This window comes from Meleagris gallopavo, chromosome 1 (assembly GCF_000146605.3).
Source record: "Meleagris gallopavo isolate NT-WF06-2002-E0010 breed Aviagen turkey brand Nicholas breeding stock chromosome 1, Turkey_5.1, whole genome shotgun sequence".
Taxonomy (NCBI): domain Eukaryota; kingdom Metazoa; phylum Chordata; class Aves; order Galliformes; family Phasianidae; genus Meleagris; species Meleagris gallopavo.
Window position 1 is genome coordinate 166,905,044 of NC_015011.2, and position 27,171 is coordinate 166,932,214.

General features: G+C 36.6%; 1 long non-coding RNA gene across 3 annotated transcripts in view; it reads right to left on the minus strand.

The window, feature by feature from the left end:
* Window positions 1-25,402, minus strand: part of LOC104917530 — a 34,942-nt gene extending 9,540 nt beyond the window's left edge. For 2 of the 3 annotated variants that reach the window (XR_004158628.1, XR_004158627.1), the window contains exons 1-2: window positions 25,275-25,402; window positions 1,926-2,017 (exon numbers count right to left, since the gene is read on the minus strand). This is a non-coding gene — a long non-coding RNA (uncharacterized LOC104917530). Of the gene's footprint in view, window positions 1-1,925; window positions 2,018-4,933; window positions 5,243-25,274 lie in introns of those variants that run through there. The other variant, XR_004158629.1, reaches the window with a different exon arrangement.
* Window positions 25,403-27,171: the final 1,769 nt, after the last annotated feature.

The following is a 27,171-nucleotide window of genomic DNA, read 5'->3' on the forward strand; positions in this document are numbered from 1 at the left end:
TAAGTGTTCAGCAGAAGCAAAGAATCCACTCTTCATTGAATTGAACTTTCAGGAGGTGATAGATAACGGAGAGAATCTTAGAGCTACAAACATCAGAGATTGACTATTGAAAACCAGAGATTTCTGTAATTCTGTAATATATTGTTATGCTCATACGATACTGTACAAAAACTTAAAAAGCACTAGTATCTTAATATTACACAAGTGCAAATTTATACCATGCAACTTCATATTGCATTTAGCTGCTAAAACAAATATATTCAAATTACCAGAATCGAAATTATAACTTTGTATAAAAATTAACACTTAACTTCAGGTCTGAAAACAAATGGTATGAGTAGCAACATGATTCTTAAATGAGGACAGAAAAGGCCTGGAATGCTGCACAGAAAATCAGATGGGAGGGAAGTTCAATATAACCATATGTTAAGTAAAGATCAAATAAAAAACAGCTTGATCTTAATTTGCAAACATTTTAATACTTATAAAAGTAATTAGAAAATAAGTTTCTTACCTTAGAGATCTGAAACAATGTGAACTTCTGAATAAACTACAATCAGACTCTTCCCCAGAGGGATCTGACTAACTTTTCCACTACTTTCAAATCTGGGAGTGGAAGATATTTTAGGCCTGGCCAAATATCACTGGAAGAAAATTTGCTCACATGTTTGGCTGTGTTTTGCATTCCAGTCTGTTGCTCTGGTGTACAGACGTGGCTAATTTTAATCTGTGACATAAGCGGCCAATTCTATTGCTAAAATGGTTGTGTGCTGACTCCAGATATGAACTGCCCCACTGTAAGATATAGCCAATGCGTAGTGCATACTAAAATGGCACAACCTGTTATATCTGAGATCACAAATCCCAGTTGCTTTATTAAAATCTGAGAATATGAAGCATTTCACAGAATTCAGGCATCAATGCTATTAACATAGACAGCTGTTAAGAGCAAAATTATTAACAGAAAAAACTTCTGTTTTCTGCATCCTTGCGTAATATCCAACAAAACATCTTTTTTTTTTTAATAAACAATTTCAATACATTATTCTAAATAGAATCTCTAGTGGTTAGTACATAAGGCCTCTTTCAAAAATACTCATGCAAGAAATACTTACGTTAAAGTTATATTATACAATTATAACAGGATATACGACATTTACATAACAATCACATTAAGAATTATTAACCTTCTCTAAACGTTAATCTGTTCTTGGTATTATGAAAGATGCACATAACTAATGAGAGCTTCAAACAAAACGTTTCATACACTACATATTTTTCAACATTCTTTTAAAAATTATGAGTCATTTCTTCAACGTCATTTAAGCTTCTAGTTTTCAGATGTAGGAAACAAGAATTCCAGCCCAGCACTGCTTACATTAGATTGACTATACAGTGACCTACAAACTTTCTGTTTAACCTATGATACTGTAGAATCTGCGCTGTAACTGTATGCAATTTAAAAAATATTAAAGCATGCATATGTAAGATTTACACAATAGAAATCCAGTAAACGTGCTTTGCAATTCTAGACAACTTTCTCAAAGTACAGTGTTTCCTTTTCTCTAGCTATACACTCACAATGTTATCATGCTCTAGAAGATGAAGTTCCTATCAGACGTTCAACAGCTGCAGATCATAAAGTTAGGCTGGCCACAGGCTTATACTTTTTTGCTTTTATGAACTCTGAGTCCATTAATTCTTTATGAGACTGTTGACATTATACAAATCGAGTTGTTCTTTTCTGTACAAAAGAATTAATTCACTGGTATCTGACATAAAAGACAAACATTCTTCATAAGAAATCATATCACACAGTAGTTTTATTTATGGACAGAACTTTTGTGTTATTTTCCATGTCTATTACTGCTCTTGGTATACCTCTCTTGGTAAAAACACATAAAATAAAAAGAACAAATAAATACCTCAGTTAGTATCTTCTGAAGTTCTCATGAAGTAGGACTGGAGCAAGAGCAACTGTCAGTAAGCTCTGTATCATCTGAAGGCGGCTGTCTTCCTATTTAAATGTAAAAAAATGGAAAGAGAAAGGAAAATTTTTCAGGAATATGTGGGAATGCACAAAATAAATCCCTGAATTGCCCTCCTGAGTACTTTAATTGACAATATTGTAAAAGAGGTGGGCCAAAACACACTAAGATTGCAATTAATAGTACACACAAAAATGAAACACTGGACACCCAAGCCCTGTTTGGACTGCACATGTATGTCAGCATTGTTTACAATGAATGGAATAAAAATTTTTGTCCAAAATGTATATGAAAAATAATGAAAAGACTTCTGTTGGAATATTAAAGTTCCATTTACTATTAGAACGCATGAGCGTAAGAAGAAGTTACTTCAGTCATGGAGTCGCATTTCATCTGTATGAAAACTAGGTCTTCCTCTCACTCAAGTTATTGTTGTCCCAGACCAAGAATCCTAATGTCCTGTCTCTCACCAGCAGCTGCCAACATCCTTTTCATTTGGATTTTGATAATCAGTGACTGACAACATAGTTCTGGAGAGGTTCGTTTAGATAATATTATGGAAATGTTTAGCTAGTTAAATCAAACATACTCCGCATTGTCAGGACATCCTCCTACCAGTACTTGCCTAACCAGAGGAAGAAATGGATACAGTATTCAGAGGTTGTGTTCTATGCTCTAAGAAATTAGAAACACCTGTATATTCAGGTTTATAACAAAGACAGAATTATTTATTAATTTCAAGAAGTAGTTGAAAATGCATGCCATGGGAAAAAAAAAACGGAAAAAAATACATAAATTGTGATTTGAATATTCTGCCATCAAAATACACCACTTTTTTCATACAGTTTACAAGTAGTTATGTGAATACCTACAAGTTTTTAGTATCTCCTCAAAGCACAGGAGAATGAAATGGTGGAGAAGACAATGACTGTCAGCTTAACCAATTCATCCAATGAAAAGACAAACTAAATGGAAATTCATATATCCATAAAAGCCTTTTGATCCTACTTGTATCAACTTCTCTAACTTATTCAAATAATTTCCAGGTCTTTGACATGTTTAAAAAGCACAATAGGAACTTAAGGTAGAAGAACAGTTTAGTCTCTCTGTAAAACAGAGTTTATTTCAGTAATAAGAACCAAACAATAATTTTACAGTTACTTGTTATAAAAAAATTATTTTTACTTTAATCATCTAGGCTAGATTTTCTCTGACTACTTATTGCAGGGAGGTGTCTGCCCATAAGGTCTTATATATTGTAGTCAGAAAACAGATCATCTGCATATTCAGAAGAGTATCTTGGCTACTACCGCCCTTACTCCATTTACAGTACCTTTCTCCTTGTGGCCTAAATCTTGCCAATGTCATTAACACTCCCTTCTCACAAGAAAACAAGATATCCCAGCTCTCTTGTATTCCCAAAATTGCATTGCAACAGATATCCCTCTTCATAAGTATTAATGAAGTAAACTGAGAATAGAAGCCCTCTACTGCTGAACAACTGTGATTATATGACAAACAAAAAAACCCACACCAAAGCCACACAAAAATGTTTATCTGTTACAAACAGTGAATGAAAAATAAAACTAAATCCTCAATCAATTAAACTGGTGGACAACTGTATTAACAAACTGTCAGCAGAAATGAAATATAATTAGTCACTAGCCACCTCTGGACTTTTAAGAACAGGGACCATTTTCTATGAGTAGGGCTAGGGTAAATATTTTATAAAGGGATGTCATCTTCTAAACCTGAACAAAACACTGAGCCAAAAGGAACTTAATCTTTCATATATATATAGAAATATTTGAAAGATACTGTGGTATATCTTCAAGCTATAAAATTCAATTGTTTAAAATAGTTACTTGCAGAGAGTAAGAAATATTACAATAGCAACATTTTGGAATATAAGCACAATATAATAGAGAAAGTAATAGGAACACATATATACATAAGACTTTAAAGCATATCTGTTGAGACTGTTTCATTATGCCAATACCTATAAAGAGGTTCAAAACACTTTGAAACTCAGAATAGCTATATTTCATCACAGTATGAACAAGAATACTTAACTCCTAAAACAGAAAAATATAAAAAAGAGTTTGGAGACAAGATAAACATAAAAGGACTTATTTCTAAATATCCAACTGCCCAGCATGTCAGAGCACAGCAGGTCCTTGTGTCTGGTTTCTGTGAAATGTTTTCATACGTGAACATGAACAGCTGGCTGTGGGGCTGTTCCCAATAATCCTATCAGTATTTCAATTTCTGCTTCAGCTGTTGTCTTCCAACTCATTGCTACCACACTCCTCTATCAAGCAGATCCAAACTGACAGAGGGTTAGTTTTGATGTTCAGTGGTGGTGGTTTTGGTGGATTTTTTTGTTCGTTTTGTGAAGTCGTATCTTCTAATTGAATTGCATCTTCACATATATTATTAAATAGCTCCTTTACTTCTGTGAATTTAACTCTGCACGAGACTTTGAAAAGGCTAAATTGTGAGGCAACAAGTTAAGAGCTGCCCATACACGCAGTACTCAGTACAGGATGAGTCTGACAAGTGAACTGGAATAGATCTAAGATAAAACAATGAAGTTTTTTTTAAAAGCAAATAATTAAGCTTACCATTGTAGATTCTTTTAAAGGTGCAAGCTGGGGAGGGCAAGACTAATTTGCCCTCTGAAACTTATGTGTCAATTAGAAGACATGATGGAGGAATGCTGCTATAATAGTACCCTAAAGACAGAAGATGCTGCTTAACTAAATACTGCAGAGAAAAAAAGAAAAAAAAACCACAACACTTAATCTTAAAGCAGATTTGGAAAGATTTTGCCCTATTACAAAGTTCAAATAATGTTTCTACTGTATCAAGTATGAAATGCAACTACTGTTGGCTTTTGGAAGTTAACCGCTATCTCTCTCAGGAAGAAAACCAGAAATGCTTACTTGGATTTCAGTGGAATTCTTCACTCTTCTGTACAGGACAGTGGATTAAAGCCTTTTTTAATGAGTTCATTCTTCTGTGCATTAGTATTTTTATTTCAGTGTGTGATGAGCTGAGCACCCACTCACAGCTCCATCAGCAAGCAGATCGTGGCAGTCAAACATGGAGCTGTCACCTGACAACATATCCAGAAAACTTACTGCCTGCATCTCAAGGGTTGGTGTGAGTTCTATTTAACTTCTCTGCTGTTGACACGGACAATGGTATTGGGTGCATACCTGTGTCAGTGAAATCCTAAGCATGACTGTGTGATGAGTGGACTGGGAGCAGCCCTGGGAAGGACTTTGAGATATTAGTTGATGATAAACTCAACATTATCTGGCAATGTGTGCTTACATCCCAGAAAGCCAATTGTATCCTGAGCTACATTAAAAAAAGCAAAGCGATGGAGGTGATTGTCCTCTCCCCTCATGAGGATTCATCTGGTGCACTGTGTTCAGATCTGGGGCCACAGCACAAGAAGGACGTGGCACTGTTGGAGTTGTTCCAGAGGAGCCACAAGATAATCAGAGAGCTGGAACATCTCTCCTAATAAGAAAGGCTGAGGGAGTTGGTCTTGTTCAGGCTGGAGAAGTCTCTGGGGAGAACTCATTGTGGCCTTCCAGTAAAGAGAGCTTGCAGGAAAGCTGAAGATTGACTCTTTATCCAGGAACGTGGTATTAGGACAAGGGATAATGGTTTTTAACTAAAAGAGGGGATATTTAGATTAAATATTAGGGGGAAATTCTTTACTCAGAGAGTGGTGAGGCATTGGAACAGACTGCCCAAAGAAGCTGTGGGTGCCCCATCCCTGGAAGTGTTTGAGGCCAGGTTGGATGGGGACCTGGGCAACCTTATCTAGTGCCTGATTTGGTGGCTGGCAACTCTACACAAGGCAGGGTGATTGCAAACTGGATGGCCTTTAAGTTCCCTTCCAACTCAAAACGATTCTATGCTCTTATAATTAATTCCATGGTAGAACAGGTTTAACAGGCCTTGGAACGTATGCATCTGCAGGTATATCATCATATTGCAAAAAACATGTAGTGTAAGTGATGACTTCTTGTGCTGAACTACAGTTCAGAATCCCAGAATGATGCACTTCCTCCAGACCCTTTGGATCAATATTGTCATTATCAGGTAGACAATAGAAGCTCATCATTCAGCTGAGAATTTTTACCCCTTCTGAGGTTCTAGGAAGACAAAGAGAAGACCAATAGAAAAGGAGAACAGAAAATAACGTTTCTCATCAACTATCATAATAAGAGCAAATCTGTGCTCTCACCTTCTGTGGAAGAAATGCAAACAGCCCTAAAGGAGTATGAATATAACAGTACAGCGACCATTTTTTAAGAATCTGTTTTGAAGACCTGAACTTGTATAAAAGTAGAGCCTCAGTGCCAAAGATCAAGACACAGCCCTTGAACCATCAGATCTTTTTGAGCTACCATTCACTACAAGACAGTAAAATAACAATTATTGATGTCAACAATGTACCACAACAATCTGTTGGCCCTACTGAGATTCTAGGTTTCTCAAAATGGAAGCAGAAAAATAAGGCACATGAGAAATGTATTTAATTAGGAACTTGCCATCTGGCATAAGCAAGCAAATTATAAGTGTAGCCTTTTTAATATAGAAGAAGTTATAATCAACTGGGGAACAGACCATACGCTATTTCTTGATGATTGAAGTGCATAAGTTAGGTATGGGGATACTGTAATTATCAATTATTTTGAAGCATTATTCATGAGGCCAAGCTGTGGGTAACCACAGCTAGCCACAGTAAAACTGCTGATTTGAAATTGATAGATATAAATCAGTAATTTTGGCAGCCTTTGAGAATTTGACACTCTATTAAGTAAAGTTAGAATATACTTGGAAAATAAATAGCTAAATGAGTTTGAACAAGAAGTAAAAGCATGTATCACATTTTTTTGAAGTGCTATTTGGAGCAATGTTTACTATAATTACACATCCCATTCTGACAGATTATTTTGAAAAATAAATAAATAAATAAATAAATAAACAAAGTACAGAATGGGCAACAAAATGCAGTAGGCTCCACTCAGCTGTCGTTACTGTACTGAACAAGAGATAACTTGCTTAATTTTAGCAATAAACAACATCAGCATATGATCAAGTCTCTTCTTGGTGAACTTGTGATTTGTAATAGTTTCAGAATTACTGGTCAAAGAAACAGAAGTTATGGTCCTTTTCCCTATTATAGAATCATAGAATCACTCAGGTTGGAAAAGACCTTAAACATCACTGAGTCCAACCACAACCTAACTACTAACTAACATGCTACCCTAACTAATAAGCCTCTAGTAAATCATGTCCCTGAGCACCACATCCAAATGGCTTTTAAACACATCCAGGGATGGTGACTCAACCACCTCTCTGGGGAGCCTATTCCAGCGCTTATCAGTCAAAACACTTTGCTTTACATCTTTACTCCTCACATATAGGTGGCTTTGCATCAGCTAAAACGAGAAAAGCTGTGTCCCACTTCATCTGATCAACTCATTTGCTGTCTGGATAACTCTAGTCCCTACAAAGGTTGCTTCATTTTCAGCTGAGCTAAGACCCAGCCATCATCTGTTTGAAAACTGTTGCAATGCCAAACATAAGGCCAAGTCACATACCAGCCCCTTTACCAGGAAACAAATTCCAGAGACTCACCGACCCTTTCCTAAGATAAAGGTGTCTCACAGCCTCTGAGCTACTGTTTCTTTTTCTTTTTCTTTCTTTCTTTCTTTTTTTTTTAATCTTTTAAACTTCAAAGCAGATAAGCACCAGACTCAGTATAAAAGTGAATTGTCCCAAACAGAATGGTCTACAGTAAAATTACCTGCAATATCCAATTTATCCATGACTTACAGCCCTGTGTAATGTTTCTAGCATTTCCTAAGGAAGTATCTTTGATGTATCCTTCTCCTTCCACTGTAATGTGTAATATGTATCCCAGGGACCTGATAGAACTGGCTGATCTGGTTGGCAAGCCACTCCATCAATACTGAAAAGCCATGGCTGTCAGGTGAAGCCACCAGTGACTGCAAAATGGGAAACATCACTCCCATTTTTAAGAAAGGGACAAAAGATGATTCAGGAAACCACAGTTTGGTCAGCCTCTGTGCCTGGGAAGATATGGGAGCAGATTCTCCTAGAAGAGATGTTAAGGCACATGTGAGATAAGAAGGTGACCCGATACAGCCAGCATGGCTTCACCATGGGCAGATCATATCTGACCAATCTGGTGCCCTTCTGTGACAGATTGGCAGCACTGGTGAACAAAGGAACAGCAACTGATGTCATCAACCTGGTCTTCTGCAAGGCCTATAACATGCTGCCATACCCTATCGTTATCTCCAAATTGGAGAGATATAAAGGGTGGACTATTCAGTGGATAAAGAATGTGGCTGGATGGTCACAGCCACAGTGTTGTGTAAAATGGCTCACTGAGAGTAGCCCTGAAAAGGAAAGTGGGTTCTGATGGGATGAAAAGCTGGGCATTGAGCCAATAGTGTGAGTCTGTGACCTGTGTGGTGATTGTTCCCCCTCTACTGTGCCCTTGTGAGACCTCATCAAGAGTACTGTGTACACCTCTGGGGCCCAAAGGGCAGGAAAGATGTGGAGTTATTGGAATGGGCCCAGAGGAGAGCCATGAGGATCAAAAGGCTGAAGCACCTCTCCCGAAGACAGGTTCAGTGAGCTACGTTGTTCAGCCTAGAGAAAGCTCTGGGGAGATCTCATTGTGGCCTTCCGGTACATAAGGTGAGCTTATAAGAAGAAGGAAGACAGATTTTTTACACGGAGTATAAAAAGATACAGTAGTGATAGCACAAGGGGGAATGGTTTTATACTAAAAGTGGGGAGATTTAGGTTAGATGTTTGGGAGAAATTCTTTGCCCAGAGGGTGGTGCAATTCTTAGGAGTCTATCTGCTGGTAGTTCTTTTGCTTTTTTCCGCATATCTGCCCTCCTTTCGCAGACATCCTCAAAGCACAACAATGACCTTTCTCTTTTTTTTCTGCAATCAACATCCTGGTATCTTGGAATATTGCTTACATCTACCAAGTGACTTTACAGAGCGCTAATTTAGGTGTACTGGGCCCATATATTTAATCCCCAGTCCATGTTGACTGAGTTAACATCAAGCAGAATGGTCACAGTTGTCTTTTTGAATCTTATTCCTCTTTGAGTTTTGAGGAAGTGAAAAGAAGGGAAAATGAAAATTAAAAGAAGAGGAATCTGTACCAACTGACTCCAGCCAACCTGTCAGCCTGTCTTTGCTTTGTGACACAAAGGTTTGTCTCAGCACCTCCTTGTCAGTGATTGCTATGCTCCCTGAAGCACCAGTGCACAATCCAGCGTGCTTCCTTTGTGAGAAGCTTAGACAGTTTATGGGTGGGAACAGATAGCATTCATCAGCACTTCAATTACCTATCACCTCAAAAGCTTGAATTTTCCTGATATATCAGTGCTGTGGCACAGCAACCCTACTTCGGTTCAGTTTCCTTTTCTTTCTTACTTTAATCCCTACACTTTAATCATACAGACATAGATCAGGACACAACCATCTACATGGAATGCTCTGCACTAAGCATTGTAGGTGGACATTGTAATATGGGCTTTAAAGAAATATACAATCAATTTCTAACTAGCTAGGCTATATCCCCCCCCCCCTTTTTTTTTAAGTAATTTTTGACATCTCCTTCTACAATTCAAACTACTCTGTTAAAAAATAAAAACAAAAAGCAACAACTACCAAGTATGTTTATCCATACTACATGTAGATACTTTACACTCTAGTCCAGGTGACGGATACCATGAATATCATACATCACATGCACTAAAATATAAACACTTTTAACACATACAGATAATTTGATAATTTTAAAACTGATTAGAAAGCTTCATTACTTCAAGTTACTGACAATGATGAATCAGTTTCCCAAGCTACAGACTTGCAGAGACACATACATGATTTAGACCACACCTTTTTTTATATACTTTCCAGGCTACAGTGAGATCACTAGCAAACAAATGTAAGGAAAAAAAATAAATCATGTAACTGTAGTACATTTAGTTATCTGATCTTGTTTGGTTTATATGAAGCAAGCCAATTTTTTCAAAAGATACATGATGTATTAATATGGTTTCATGCTTTTTGTTTGCTTTGTGCTATTATTTCTACTTGCTGTATATTTAAGTACCTTAGGTAGATTTCTTTCTTAACTCATTTGGAACAATTATTTATTTCCATATGGTATATACGTTCTTAATACGTAACTGTGCTCTGAATCTTTCCTTTAAATGTGAGTAGGCATTTGCTTTTGTTAATTATTTTAATTATTTTAACAAAAAATATGGAGGAAATGTCAACTTAATTATGTTTAATTAGAGTATGGGTGTATAAATAAAAAAATCAACATAACAAAAATATTTGGGGCTACACAAAATATTAAATTGCGTATGAATAAATAAATTTGTAAAGCAAACACAGATCTATAATCCCACACTTACTAAACAGAAAAATTAACATACTTATATTTCTCTATGAAAAATATGATGGTGACTTTGAAATTAATTTTTAAAATAATTATATTGAAAATTCCACATAAAAACAACTGATTGTTCTGCCTTGATCCAGAGAATAGATCCAGTGGAGGGCAAAGGACCAAATTAGCAAGATGAGATAAAAAGTTGCAAGACAAACATATGGCAGATAACAGCATGTGAATTTCCTTTGAACTGAAGTTTTTTTAAAAAAAACAAACCAAACCAAACAAAAAAACCAAACACTTATGTTGTGTTACCAAAAGATAACTAAGAATCAAAAACACTATAAGTATTTTTTGTCCTTTGTGAAATGGTAATTTTCATGCACCAATACAGTGAAGGTTCTGTTTCATTTCCTCAGAGAAAATAATCATTTATCACACTGAGATACATATTTAATGCATTTGGTAAGGAAGAAACACTACTGATAACTTGCTATCACTGCATAGTTCTTCTCTGCAAGAAACTGCAAAGCAGCAAAACTGCAAAGCAGCATGTATAACAATGTCATATATTAACAAATCTCATACTTCATTATGGTCTCACACCACATTGTTATGTCTAAAATGGAAAGATGTGGATCTGAAGTATGGACTGTTCAGTGGATAAAGAACTGGTTGAATGGTAGCAGCCAGAGAGCTGTAGACAACAGCTCTATGTCCAGGTGGAGGCCAGTGATGAGTGACGCCTCCTAGGTGTCCAACTTGGTACTGGTAATCTTCAGCATCAGTATTGATGATGAAGATAGTGAGATTGGGTGTCCACTCTCAGCAAGTTTACTGGTGACACCAAACTGAGTGGTGCAGTTGATAAAATAGAAGGAAGGGATGCTATCCAAAGGGATCTGGAAAGGCTTGAAAAGTGGACCCACATGAAGCTAATGGAGTTCAACAAGGCCAAGTGCAAGGTGTTGCTCTTGGGTCAGAGCAATCCCAAATACAAGTACAGACTGAAAGAAGAACTCATTAAGAGCAGATCCATGGAGAAGGCTTTGGGGGTTGTGGTGGATGAAAAGCATGATGCAAGCTAGCAGTGTGCTTTTGCAGCACATAAGGCCAATAGTATCCTCTACTGCATCAAAAGAAAGTGGCCAGCAGAGAGAGGGAAGGCACTGTCCCCCTCTACTCTGCTGTTGTTACACCCCATCTGGAGTACTGTGTCCAGGTCTGGGGCCTCCAGCACAAAATGTGGAACTGTTAGAGTGGGTTCAGATGAGGCCATGGGAGTGATCAGAGGGTTGGAGCACCTCTTCTACAAAAAGAGGCTGAAGGAACTGTGCTTGTTCAGTCTGCAGAAGGCTTCAGGGAAGCTTCCTTGTGGCCTTCCACCACTTAAAATGAGCTTACAAAAAGGAGGGAGACTGACTTTTTACACAGGCAGATAGTGATAGGAAAGGAAGAATGGCTATAAACTAAAAGAGGGGAGATTTAGCTTAGATGTTAGGGGAAAATTCCTTAGAGGGCAGTGTGGCACTGGCATAGGCTGCCCAGAGAAGCTGTAGATTCCCCATCTCTTGGGATATTCAAGATCAGTTTGTCTGGGACCTTGGGCAGTCTGATCTGGTGCCTGATTTAGAAGTTGGCAACCCAGCCCATGTCAGGGCAGTTGGAACTGGATGATTTTTAAGCTCTTTCCACTCCAAGACATTCTATATTCTATGACTCTTAAACTGATTCCATTTGATCAGTTGAACACAGTTGTTAGTTTCACCTGCTTACCTAATGATCTATGAAGATCACCCCTGGGCAAATATATTCACTTCCCCAATTCAATCTTCCTGAATGTGAATAATGTAAGTGATTTAGGTAGATGGTTCCCATTATTTTGAGAAACTTGGAGTAAGGTCCATCTCAGTTATCACAGGAAGGGATGGCCTGTTTTTGAAGCAAATCTATAGCTTTTATTTTATGAGGAGATGCTAGTGGTCTCACCTTTTTTGGTATTTATTTATTTATTTATTTATTTAGTCATCCAAATTAGATGTTTACTTACCTCACTGAAACAAACATTTAATCTTGAGAGAAAACAGAGATGGAATTTAAGGCAGGATGCTTGCAGTCATTAGGGAAACATGACTTACAAGTAACTGCTAAGATAACTCTTAACACAAATAACTCTAATAATAAAAACATAGTGTGTAATTTTCTTAGTAAAATTACCAGAAATCTATCTGCTACATTTGTGTTAGTCTGTGTTCATAATGAGAAGCAATAGCCTTCTGAATAAACTACCTAAAAATCTAAATGTTTGCCTTAATGTACTGAATAATTAATAATTAAAAGAGGGGATATTTATTTTATAAGGAAGAAAACACTGGAAGCTACTGAAAATTTACACTAAAAATCCTCCGTAAGAAAGTTTACAACTTAGTATGCTCTGAAACATCTCAAAGCAGTTAAATCTTTTTCTATGTTACATATTTTCCTATGTTACTCAAGCCATAGCAAAGCAGAGAATTTGGCCACTGTAGACCATTTGGTAAACATTTAACATGTTCTTTACAGCACTAATGAAATCAAGATGAAAACAGAAAAGGATTACATGAGTAAGATAATCACATTATCACACTGGGAGCTCTAAAGAAACAGAGAAAGAGTCCAAACAGGGAAAGCTGTGTGTATGCCTATGAGGTTGCTGCTGGCAACCTATGGAGGAGAAGAGGCAGTAACAGAAGTCCCAGCCAAGTTTGGGACAAAAAACGAAGTTCTGGTATACCACATCAATTAATCCTTCCATCGCATTTCTCTCGTTGCCTTGAGATCTACTCAGCATACAGCTAGAAAATCGATCCCAAATGTGTTACTGATCCACCAATAAAACCATATTATACCACATCATACTCTACATAGCTATGTGACAGCTTTTTTAATATACAACCAGAAAACAAGCAGTGTCCTTACAAAGATATTTAAGTTCCTCTAAAAACATTTTTTGAAAGTGAGTCCACTGAAGTTTCCTAAGTTGTAAATAGTATATTATCTTCGAGTGTCGATAAATTACATTTTACTTTCCCTCTTAAAATCTGATTTGATGAGTAGTTATTGAACTTAATTTGAGGTAAAATTTGTTCACTCCATATTTAGTTTTTGACTGCTTCAACTAATTTACAAATTAGGCAAATAATTATAGTATAAAAACAAAATATGATCTACCTTGCATCTATTGCTAAAGCAGATGAATTTTAAGCTTTTTACCATAGGGTTTCATTCAAGAGGCAAAAAATAATTTTCTTTTCATCAAATCCCTGCCTGTGAAACTCCAGTTCTGCATTACATTTGGGAATTTGTCTATCAGCAGTCAGACACACAGCACATTTTAGATAGGCAAAGAAACAAAGCTTATCTCCAAATTTCTTATTTTTACTTTTTATCTTTGCCCAACATTTTCTCTCGCTTCTCAGCTGAAAGGGCTGTCATACTTCCAGTCTCTTCTTTACCCTGGTGTTCTCCCTTCGTGGTATTACTGAATGACTTTAGCTTTCCAAATCAACAAGAAAAAAGTCTCCCTAGCAGTAAAGGTGATATTTCTTTGGATAATTCACAGATACATTTAAATAGAGGGTATACTTATCCTTTATTTTTAAGTGTAAAATGGAGTTATTCAAAAAGCTGATTGTAAGTTTGAAAGCAAAAACTTCTAGCCAAATTCTAAGTCAAGAGTATACAATCATTTACTTTATCAGGTTCTTTTCATCCCAACTTTGCTGTCACGATACATACTTCAGAAATCTAACAATTTGATTTATCTCATTTCCTTAAGGGTTTTTAACTTCTCAGGGAACAATAGCAACAAAAACGTATGTCAAAAAGCTGCATCTAAAACTTTTAAGATGCATCAAATAACTGAAATTATACATGACAATGCTAGAGACTGACAGAATGCAACAAAGCTTTTATTTTAGCATCCAATTTTCTGAGAATTAAAGAACAGTATCAAAGTAGTAGCAGTATGGAAATGAAAGTTGAAAACTGTCAACTTTTGATAAGAAGATTGTTTTTAAAGAGCTAGAAACCAGTCAAACATCCCGAAGTCAATCAAGAGTAAATTAACTTAAACCTTCAGTGTTACATGAATCAGGTACACACTAAAATACACAGAGATAATCTTTGTATTTGATTATGTGTTAAGAGTCATTTTACTGCTTACAGAAAGGCAGAAGAGGCTATTACATTAATACAAATTCCATAGAAAACAGACTCAAGTATATATCTTCTATTGTTTGAGTAAAGGAACATAACAGTTTATTTGAGCTGTTAATTTCATTTTTTCATGCAGTGAGTTCTGAAATCTACTGTGGCAAATTATGCATGGCACAGGTCAATCTTTTAACAAGCAGCCTTGTTGATGATCTCCACGGCTTTAGACTCTTCAGATAAAAGACTACAGCTATCCAGACATCTAATTACGTAACACAACCTTGTCTGAGAGGAAAACAAATGAAAGACAGAAGAAGGAAAAACATTGCTTCATCAGACTTCTAGGTAGTTCTAGAAAAGGAAAGTGGGAGAATATGAAGAAGCTGTGTTTGTTGTAAAGCAGTGTCTAAATACTCATGAAAAGAGACCTTATGTTTTCATCAAGGAAATATGAGGTATTTAAAAGTGAAGGTTCTTAATTTATATTGGCTATTCTATTTAACAAACCTTTCTTATCTTTCAGAGTACATTTTTTCTTATAACACTTTTTCACCTGCTGTTTGAAATTGTCTTCCACTTACAAAGAGAGGAAGATTACTCACCACCGTACATTTCTTTTAAATGAGGTGCCTTACTCAAATTCACACCATGAGCACACTTTTTTTGTACTGGTGTTTGCACACAGATGTTGGTGCAGAAAGCATTTCACCTTTTGCATCAGCATGCCTTTTGCATCAACAGAAGTTAGGTGTCACCTTATCTTCTGCCATAAAATGCAATAATAAGAATGGCTGTGACTAGTATAGGATTCTCAATTCCTAATAATCCCATGTCTCCTGGAAGGATGAACTCTGAAGAATAAAGGAGTAAAGGAAAGCCAGTGAATGGGCATGTCAGCAATACATACAAATAAAGGAACTTTAATTATTTCTTTTAGGTACTTTCCAGACATACATTAACAGTATGAGTAAGATCAGGGGGCTCTGCCATAGTAATTGATTTTAAGACTCTTTGAGGAAATCTGTACTGCAAAATAAATGCAGGATGCCTCTGAAACAACATTACTGGCTACTAAAAAAGTATACAGCATAAATGCTAGCCATTTTACTGTTCTAGTTTGACCCAGCATGCAGCCAAACACCACCTTTTGCTTACTTCCTCCCCTCTCAGTATGATGGGGAACAGAATTGGAAAATTAAGGTAGAACTCATAAGTTGACATAAAAACTGTTTACTAAGAAAAGAAAAAGAGAAATAACTGTAATGATTATATATATTATATATAAATATATTTACAAAACAAGTGATGCACAACCTACCAACTGATGCCCAGCCAGCACCCAAGCAGTGGCAGCCCCACCCCTGGCCAACTCCCCACCATTTTATAGTTTTTTTCATAAGATGCCATACAGTATGGAACATCCATTTGACCAGTTCAGGTCAGCTGTCTTCTTTCTGTCACCTCCGAGCAACTTGTGCTCTCCCAGCCTTCTCACTGGTAGGACAGTATGGGAAGCACAAAAACTGAAATGTCCTTGGCTGTGAACAGCACTGCTCATCAACAACTAAAACCCTGGTTTATTATCAACATTGTTTTTCTCCTAAAGCCAAAACATAGCATCATACCAGCACTATGAAGAAAGTCTACCCTGTCCAGCTGAAACCAGGACACTTACAGATACTTAGGATTAGTGTATATGTACCTGCATATCACAGAATCATAGAATGGCCTGGGTTGAAAAGGACCATGAAGATCATCTAGTTTCAACTCCCCTGCTATGTGCAGGGTCACCAACCACCAAACCAGGCTGCCCAGAGCCACATTCAGCCTGGCCTTGAATGCCTCCAGGGATGGGACATCCACAATCTCCTTGGGCAACCTGTTCCAGTGCATCACCACTCTCTGTGTGAAAAACTTCCTCCTAATATCTAACCTAAACCTCCTCTGTCTCATTTTAAAACCATTCCCCCTTGTCCTATCACTATCCACTCCTGTAAACAGCTGTTCCCCCTCCTGTTTATACACTCTTCAAGTACTGGAAGGCCACAATGAGATCTCCCCAGAGCCTTCTCTTCTCCAAGCTAAACAAGCCCAATTCCCTCAACTTTACTTCATAAGTTCCCTTACCCTTTCTTCATAATATACATGTATATACACATATATATACATATATATGTATACTCAATTCTGATAATGTGATTTGAACATCAGTGGGAAACACCCATAGACATAAACTGATGGAAGGTCTGAGCTACTGTTTTAATCACTTGGTTAATCTCTGAATGGATATAGTAGTGTCCTTTTGATTTTCTAGTAGCATAAACTGCTGTGGAAAATTATCAGAAGGGTCAAATGATACTATCCCTTTGTTTTGTTCTTTTTTTGCAAAACACAAACAAGTAGCTGTTATCCCACTCACCTCTCATCATCAATACCTACAAACCCATAAACAGAGAGGAAACAGAACTGTTAGCATCCCAGTTCCAATTCCACCCTGGAATTCTAATACAGGTTTGGAACTCTGAAAGTGTCCTAAGAAACTCCTAAGTAGGAAAAACTACTGAATACAAAGGATGAAACATCAGAGAGCCTAAATACCTCTAACTCACACTGACACAGATAATAACTGTAGTTTAAACAGGGAATGGATGTGGCCTAAGGGAGGTACAGCCCATGGAAAACCCCTGCAGGAGCAGCACTAGGCCTGAGCTGTAGCTCATGGATCTGTATTGGAGAAGTGCCTGAAGGGTAGGCCCCATGGTATGAAGCCATGTTGGAGCAGTGCTGGGAGAGCTGCAGCCTGTGGGAAGTCCACATGGGATCAGTTCAGGAAGGATAGCATCCATAGCAGGGAGCCTGCGTGGAGCAGGGGCAGAAAGAGACCATGGAGGCACAGCACAGATGAAACACAACAGTCTGACTGTGGCCTGACGGCATTATTGCCCTGTGCTGCACAGGTGGGGGAGACAGAAGAAGATGGTTGGAGGGAAGTTGTTTGTAGTTGTTTAGTCTTCACTCTTGTCTACTAGTAATAAGCAATAAATTGTATTGATCACAGCATTTGTTGTAAGTCACTTTAAAGAGAAAGACAAGGTGGAGCAGGGGTATTTCTAAAGTTTATCATAAACACAGCACTGGAGATACTGGCATCTCACACACTTTCCATGTTCATATAAGCAAAGGCAAAATTTATTTCTACCTGCAAGACATACAGATTGAGCTGTTGTCACCTGTGGAGCTGGGCATGCACAGCACCCATCACTACATAAATTAACGTTCTGAGACCGATAAGGATAATGTCTCAGGCACAACAAATAATGCTATCCTGTCTCAGCTGGAAGATATCCAGGACATTAGTAGGAGTCCTACACATGCAGTATGCATTCAGCTACAGCTGAATGTTAGCTAATGCTAACAGCCAGGGAAGCCAAGAGTCTTTCTTGTTAGTACAAAAATCTCCGTAGAGAGCTATACAACAGCTGCCACAGTTATATGCACTGCTACAGTCATTTAAATAGACTTCACCTAATACCTCAGGGCAGGCTGCTAGTCCTCTTAACATTTTCCTTATAAGTTTGGTTGTTTAAAATATGATTTGTGGATATATTCTGTATAATTAACCATGACAAGACTCACACTTGCTTAATATGAAATCATTCCTCAGGGGTGAGCAGGAGGTTGTGCACTCCAAAGACAAGTATAATTCCTCTGTTCAACAGGAACAAGTGCTCAGAACGTGGAAAAGTGGGTGTCAGATATCTTAGACTTCTACACAGAAAAATCCTAAACACAGTCCTGTTTTCACCTTACTGGGGTCATCCAGTTCACTTTTGTCAACCAGTCTGCTGCCCAGTGAAGGAAAACTAGGTTGACACTTGGTGAAAGCAAATGGGGAAAACAGAATCCTCCCTCACAATACAGCTGTCTCCCGCAGACCTTGCAGTACAACATGGTCGCTGATGCCAAATCACAATGGCTGTGTTAGTTCATATTGCTAAAAAGCATAAGACAAAAGCAAAAAGACATACACTCTGGCTGTTTGGGCATTCTTTGGAAGAGTAAGTAGTAGGCTCCAGTAGCTAGTAAGCTTCTGAATTAGGTCTCCCACTTCCCTATCCATTACTCTAGCCTATGATCAAAAAGGTAGATAGCTTATCACCTATACCTTTCTTCAAGTAATCATATAAAATAAAATTCAGTACTTCTCAGTGTAAAATAACACTTTTGTTTCTGTTCCGGAGAAAGATTTTAATCTTTTAATATTTATACCCAACACATATTATGGTTTTCTTTTACCATGCGTGTAACCACATGTGTACTATATTCTAAGTCACAAGCTACTTTAAAGACCCACAGGATTGCAGAGCAGGTCATACTTAACATAGGAAAACATATTCCAAAACAGCCTGCTGGAGCACATTAATATGGAGAAAGTTATTTTGGCTGCGACCTGTAATTCTTCATAATGGCAGCTTGGACATGTGATGTATGTGCAAAGATCACTTATCCCTCTCTCAGAAGGGCAACTGCACTAACATTTAACCTGTCTTTGACATCTGCTAATAATTATCATGCCCACTATTACCTACATAAGCATCCTGTGCCACGTATTTCACATAATATTTTAAATAGGTGCAATATATGTCAATATTAATGCTCCAAACAACAAATATAAACAAATAAATAAGATTTTTTTATAAGACTGACTTTCACTTACAAGCAACAGCATTTTTTCTTTCACCTACACAACATATAGCCACTTTTACAGTTTCTTGAAAAGGGTGCTAGCTCAATTAGCAGGGCATGACTATAACACACTTGATACTTACCCTTCGGTCAGCTACCCTCTTTTCTAGAGAACATCCTTTGTCAGACCATACTCTGAACTAATTGTATAAGCAATAGCAGGACAATCCACTTCTGGTGTTTTCACAAGATCATAGAATCACAGCATAGCTGAGGTTTTAAGGAACCTCTGGAGGCCATCTGGTCCAAAATACATTCTTGGGACAAAAGTCAAGAAAGACACACTCCACTGGCAAGTCTACAATGAAGTCTACTTTTCAAAAAATCAAGGAACCTGCTTTGTCACATGGTGTCATATGAGATCTCATGAAAATGGAGAGGCCATCACAGCACAATCCACAGCCGTCTTCCATTACTGTCCTACAAAGATTTTTTGGGAACAGTAGGGTAATCAGTTGGTTTAGATGGCACCAAGTCACACCAAACTACTCGCATACACGTAAGCTAACACTGAATAAGTAGTATTGCATTGTAATATATAATATTTCTGCAGAAGGATGGAAAAAAAAAAAAAAAGGCTATAATATTTTATTTTCAGCTTTGCAGTAATGAAAAGCTAAAGCCTGACAAGTTTGGTAAATGTTCTGCCCTTGGCCAGAAAGGTTATCATGACCTTGTTTGTTACTTATAAAGGAAAACAAAGATACAGTATTTTTGTTTAGTTGAAATATTTGAACTGCCTGCTAGGATTGCTTTTGATTATAATTACATTAAGATCAAGATGCTTTGACACCATGTGGTTTTGATAAGGTGCTCCCATGGTTAACCTACAGAAAACATTGTGACCTTAATGTTACTATCAGCGCAAGGCTAACATAAATATTAAAAAGTGGTTGGTATAGCTAGGAAATGTTACACACCAACATGTATCAACAAATCTAGCTGAGATGTAAATATACAAATGAAATATTAAAAGGTATGTTAAGCAGTTGGTTTGTTGGAATTTCTTCTGAGGTAACGTTGAAAGAGACACTTCTGTAATAGACAAAGTCAATCTTTTACAGAGACAGACAACTGTTTATCAATGACAACAGAGAAGATCTACGCAAGATTTATAACTATCAGTATCACTGAAAAAAATCAGGATTTGTAATGAGAGCTGAGGTATACTTTAACTACACCGTAGACTCTCCAGTAAGTCAAAGCTCAAGCAAACTTCTGTAATGAAAATTTACCTCTATCATACTTAAAACTTAACCTGGGATGATGACCTGAAGCTGATTAAAAAGTGCTTTTCCTCTAGGCTAAGCAAAATTTCCACTAGATTCTCCTTCCAGCTAACCGAGCTCACTGTAGAATTTTGGTATGAACTGAGACCAGGCAGATTTTCATTGTGGTTTCAAAAGCCAGTTGGCTTTTGCTCAGGCATACTAGAAATAAAAAGTCACACACATTACAGAGAAGTGATAGGACGCTTTATAAGAGGCAAAAGTTTTACCAGACAGAGAAACAATATGCAAGAGAGAAACCAAGAAATTGGATGTAAGATGCAAACAAAGGGAAAGGAATAAGAAAGTGTGGAGTTGATGTAAACCATCTGTAGTGTAAATTAAGCTGCCCTGAACAGCTGCAGATAATGAAGAGAGGGCAATATATGGAGAAATGAACACTATATATATATTTTTTAAAAAAAGGAAGATGATACAGCCATGTGGACAGGCACATTCTCATACCCACTCTGAAATTCAACTCAAAATTCTTAAATCTCTAGGTGTTTTTAGAATAACAGACTGTCAGCAAATCCACTGAAAACTGTGTTTAGATGTTTAGATGGCCTGGTATTGTAAATCAGAGAGGACAACCTGCTAATATCAATGTCTCCATTTATTCAGGTGACACAAGACTGTGTTGCATAGCTGTGAATGATGACTAGAGTTACTCACATGAAAAGATAATACAGTAACATTTACAGCTTCTATCCACCAAATTTTAAAATTACAAAATAAAAGAATACATAAAAATAACAGAGAAGTCACGAAGGTGACAGCCATTTAGCATTACACAAGCAAGAGCTATTCAAATGTTTTATCCTCGAACAAAGAACGTCAAGGGTAACTTAAAAGAAAGGAGTCAGAGACCTGATACTCAAGGGAGCAGACATAGGAAAGCACTCCACAGGATGCTTAGAGAAGTTTCCACCTTCCTTAAGAATGAAAGACGTTTGGCGTAGAAGTTTGTTCCTTTACATGATTTTATGAGTGGGGACAAATATTGAAATGTCAATATTACTTATCAAAATTTTATAGAATAACTACTTAAAAATTTGAAATCTATAAAAGTTATCTGACTTGGATAATGATTAAACACATACTACCAGGACTACCATCTTAGTGTTAACCAGCAGTATCACCAAAATCACTTAACTTGTTCTTCACTGAACAGTGTAAAACTCAGTTACTGTGAAACAGAAATAATTATGATGCTGAATTTGTAGAAGTAAGCTCACTTGTGACTACCTGTAGGATGTGAAATTCTTTTCTCTGAAAAGCACTTCAGGTACTTCCACCTTAATGTTTTCTACTGCACTAGCATCTGAGCATTCTAACTTTTAAAAGACTCATAAATGTCATTTTCATATGGATTAATCATCTATCAATTACACATTTCATAGTCATAGGTTTTTTAATAGTTACTTATAATGAAATCATAAACAAAATGCAGGAAAAATATATTCAACTTTTCTATTTTCAGCTGCTTTACTGTCAACTCAGACTTCAGTTTTTATAATCATTTATTAAATTCTTCATTAAATTCTCCTAAATTCTTCATAATAAGCAAAATATTTCCCAGTACAAGGCAGCTCCTGAATTTCAAGCAGTTACCAGCACAGACAGGAAATATGTAACATGAGAGTTTGAAGTATATTGTATTTCTGAACATACACATTTGTCAGAATTTGATGTTAGTTATTTGATTAATTTTGAGATTTTATAAATTGTTTCAAGTGTCCTTTCAAAGTATTATATTTAAAAATGTTCTGGTAACATGTTAAAGCCATGCCAGAACTATAAGTAAACATAGTGCACACATTTTCCCATACTGCTTAACAATTTTACTCATACCAGCATCACAGTTACAGAATTTCCACAAAAGCTGCTGAAACTCAAACACTGCATACACTTGCACACATCTCTATGCAGACAGACATGTCTAATTCCTAACATGATTATCTACAGCAATATAGAGGCGACAGTATTATCCCAAACACTCTGTGGGGACATACTCTCTTCCCTATTAAAGTCATTCTTTCCTTGTTAAAGGAGACTTATTTCACACACAGTAAGTGTACACCATTTCCCAGAACTGTTATCAGAAAATTATTTTAATATCCACTGTGAGTAGATAAATGAAACTGGTTTGAGTTATCTTTTAGACAGTTTTATATACTGGCACAGTGTTCTTCCTATTATCAACAGTCAGTTGTTGTCAGTTTCACGTTTTCACTTGTTACTGTCAAATGGTTCTAGAGAATAATGATAGTGTAAGACTGTCTTACAAGAAAAAGATAGAATCTTTTGTTTTCATTAGAATCACCCTATTTCCTTATTCTTCTGCTGCTATTGAAGATAGCAGCTGTCTTTATTTCTCATGCCTTGTCAACTGCATGACTTGTGATATTTTTTGACTTGCGGCACTTGCACGTATCTTGTGCAGCTTGTGACACTACATGACTTGGTCAGAATAGGTATTTCATATATTTTCTGAACATGGAGGACTTTATGAAGCAAGAGCATTTTGGCTTTGGGAAATGGGCGAGATTCAAGACTAAAGGGGAAAAAAAGAAAAAAAAAAGAGAAAAAATAAACATGGAGGAGTCTATCTGTTGGAAAAACTGCACTCTGACGATGAAAGACATTCTCAGTTGCCAAAACAAATGCATTTTAGGTGCTTCAAAGTACCGGAGGCATCTACAATGAGCTATTGGATCTGGGAGGCTACTGTTTTTCTACAGCAACCACTACTGGCCAGACAGGACACCTAAAGACCCAGATGCCCATCTTCAGTCAACTGAATTCTTCCCTCATCGTCTATTTTAAACGTAGCCTTGGAATTAATCAAATAATCAATTTTTGTTTTAATCAGCTGTAAACACAAGAACAGTATTTAACTAATATGCATATAGACATCTATTCTGTTTCTCTGGTAAGTAAGGAGGCTGATAAGAATATTTCTCATAAAGAACATCACAGCTGATCAAGCCTAAAGACAGTGAGTGCAACAATCTTTGAAGGATATATCATATTTGTAAAATATTAACAGATCTTAGTAAGTTGAAATTGGATCAGAAGTTCCTTCAGGGTAACTTATCAATTCACAGGAGGGATCCTGCTTGTGTCAAAAGGGATATTGATTGAGAGAGGCCTTTGTATCTATGATGAAATTTCATAAGATCTTTTCGTTATGATAAATCTTGTGCCTTCCTTAGCCCTGTAAAAAATATTAGCTCAATTGTTGCAACTCATAAGTAAGAGACAAAAAACCTATGTAGTAGTTCAATTTGTCAAGACAAATTGAGGTTCAAAGGAGAAGTCTGCTATCTAATGAAGAAACATAGGTTTGTGCTATCTTTCAGATTGTTTTGCCACATCAGTGAAAATGTAATAGCTAGGAAAAGTGGATTAAACACAGACATATGTGCAAGGTACCTTTAGGTGACCCTATCCAAAGTCACATTCCTCAAACTCCACAAAATATTACAAAACCATACAGAGCTGCAGTTTAAATGAAAAGATTTTCTATTTCAAAATAATAAATTATCTCAATCTAGTCACTTCTGTTGTTAATTAAAAATATCTGCACGCTGTGTGAAAAGATTGAGTTTATGCTCATCATTTACACAATGAGCTGGAAGCTGCAAATGCACACGGTAAAGAGACTGACCCTGAGTCAGAGATTATACCTGAAAAAGGACAGTTCAATCAATAAAGCCTAATGATGGATAGATGAGGAGCAGATTTTACAGATGGTGTCGATTCTTGAATATTTGCATGAAAAGCTGATTTTTGGATAGTCAGGGACCTTGAAGTCAGCCTGTAAGCCAAGAGTTGGTCCAGCAAATGTCTTTGCTGGAAACATGAGCTGGAAAAACGAGAAACATCATCTGTCTGATCACCAGCTTGATGATAGGACGACAGAAAACACATGAATCACCATGCATGTCCAAAAATGATTATTTGGCAACATAAGATCTTCAATCAGTTTTGCATTCATCACAGATAAATGTCTGGCATTCTCAGATATATGTGCAGATGCCAAGTATATGAGGAACCTCAGAGAAGAATTTACTGGCATGTTTAGGCACACTTGCATTTTTTGTTGGAATCAGGAACTGAATGGATTTGTTATTAGCATATTCCTGGACTCAGCTGAGCAAAAAATAACAATAGATGATGGATTTGCTTTACTGGCTGAACTGGCTGCGAGATAACCTGTCATTCAGATCTAAAATAAAAACACATCTGGAATACAGAGACAAACAAAAAACTGACATAACTTACCTGTATCTTTAAAATATTCGGAAGAATTGAGTAAGTGTTGTATAAAAGTTGTTGTATAAGGACAATAACTATTCTCATTAAGTTTTAGATACCTCCTCTGTCTTAGATTACTATGAGAGTACATAATCTCCAAACTGAGAAGAGTTTATCAATCATTAGTTTTAATGAGAAGATAACAGAGGCAAAGAGCATACCTATGAGGAGGGAAGGATATTTTCCTTTACTATTGATATTTCAGTTGTCTGAGACTTGCCTTCACTTACGGAAATGCGAGAGCAAGGAACACGAAAATTCTCTTACCACACATGGACACTTCCTCTATTACTGAAAGATGAGCATTTCAAAATGTAGACCTTATTCCAGTTCTCAAAAAAAGAGCCTCTAAGTAGGAGCTAGAAAGGCATGTGCAAGCTGGACAAAGAGTGGAATCATGCATGTATCATAATTATACAGTATCAAGAACCCAGTAACTCATGCTGATGGGTTACTGCAGACACTTCAGAAGTATAATGACCTACCCTACAAAGGAATTATGTACCCCTGATAAGACTGCTATTTTGCTCTCAGCCATCAGTCAAATTTGCTGTTGAGAAGACAGCATAGTATAACAACAGGCTATTATTAAAGAAGGCAAAAAAATGACCCTTCCCATAAATGTATGCATTTTTCCTTGAAACCCTGCTATTAAGTTGGGGGAAAAAAAGTGTTTAATGCTTGTCTGAGTAAAGTTAACTTTCCCTTTCTTTCAAGAAGTTAGAACTCAAGCTTTCAGTAACCTTGAATTTGCTATAAGCCTGAGCACAGCACGTTCAATATTAATATGAAACTAACTACACTTTTTAAAAAGTAGTATTTTTAATTGTATTTTCCCCTTCTTAATGCATGCCTTCACATTTAGAATTAAGAAAAACTGGTGCAGTACTACCGTATTGGCATGGACTTGCATCAAAGCAATGTTCAGTTGCATCAAGAACGGAAATGTGTAAAATGCTTAACTTAATGTTTTGGAACATGAAAATTCCTCTTTTATATTTTATCTAAATTATTTTCAAGACAGCTGTAAAACCTGAATGAATTACATTTGATGAAATGTCCTGGTAGTTCTCTCCTTGAAAAAGCAGTGATGAAGGAATATTCTTATTCCTCAAAACACAGATTTTTTGGCAGTATTAAACCAGCAGGTACCACAATCTAATGTCATGACTACTAATTATATTTCAGTTCAAAGGAGTAATAAGTGATTCAGATAATCTAAACTTTGTGCTGCAGCTTTCTCTGCACAGGCTAAACAAGAAGCAAGTCTTGAATTAAAACACCACATTTGACAAGATAATTTAATTAGACTGCAGTAGTAGGCTACCTGAATGCACTCCATTCCTTTGAGAAGGATGCAGGGGAACACAGTATATATAGCATACAGCTGAATAGAACAGTGGCAATACTTGGTGTATCAAGTCACTATCTTGTTTCTGAATAAAAGGATTCTTATGAAAAGAAATGCAAAAAATACACCAAGGACTGATATTGTTATTGGCAAGTTTATCTGCTTCTTTGAGACTGACTGAGAGAAATCCTATCCCACCTGATCATTACCAGTGAACTTATGGGCCATCTTGACAAAAAATCTGCTTTGAGTTCTTTTACACACATGCCCTCTATAATATCCTGTCATAATAAGTTTGACAGCTTAATTATTTAACAATCCATTTCACTTCATTGCTGATAACTTTACTGCTTGTTTTCATCACAGAATGAAAAATAATGGTGAATAATAAGCCCATCTTCACTTTTTTTCCATACCACTCAATGTTATTGACTTCTATCATACCAGTTTTTAACACCTTTTACAAACTGAAAAGCTGTAATCTGTTTGATCATCTGTTGAAGAGAGTATAGCATCTCCTTGACATGTTTTCTGCCTTTCCCTGAATTGCTTATAAACTTGTATTTTTTTGAGATAGAAGAAAAGTAACTACACATGTTATTTACAACTAGCAGAAATACATTTTTCATGACATAATTTTTATGATGCTATTGGTTCTTATTATCCTAATTCCCAATATTTCATTTACTTTTCTGATAATCACTGAGCTGTGAATTAATATTTCACATTATGTTAAATTCAACAATTCCAGTACTCCTATTTGAGAAGCCAACCGTATTGAAAGAGAAATGAATGAAGGCAAGCATCAAAGCA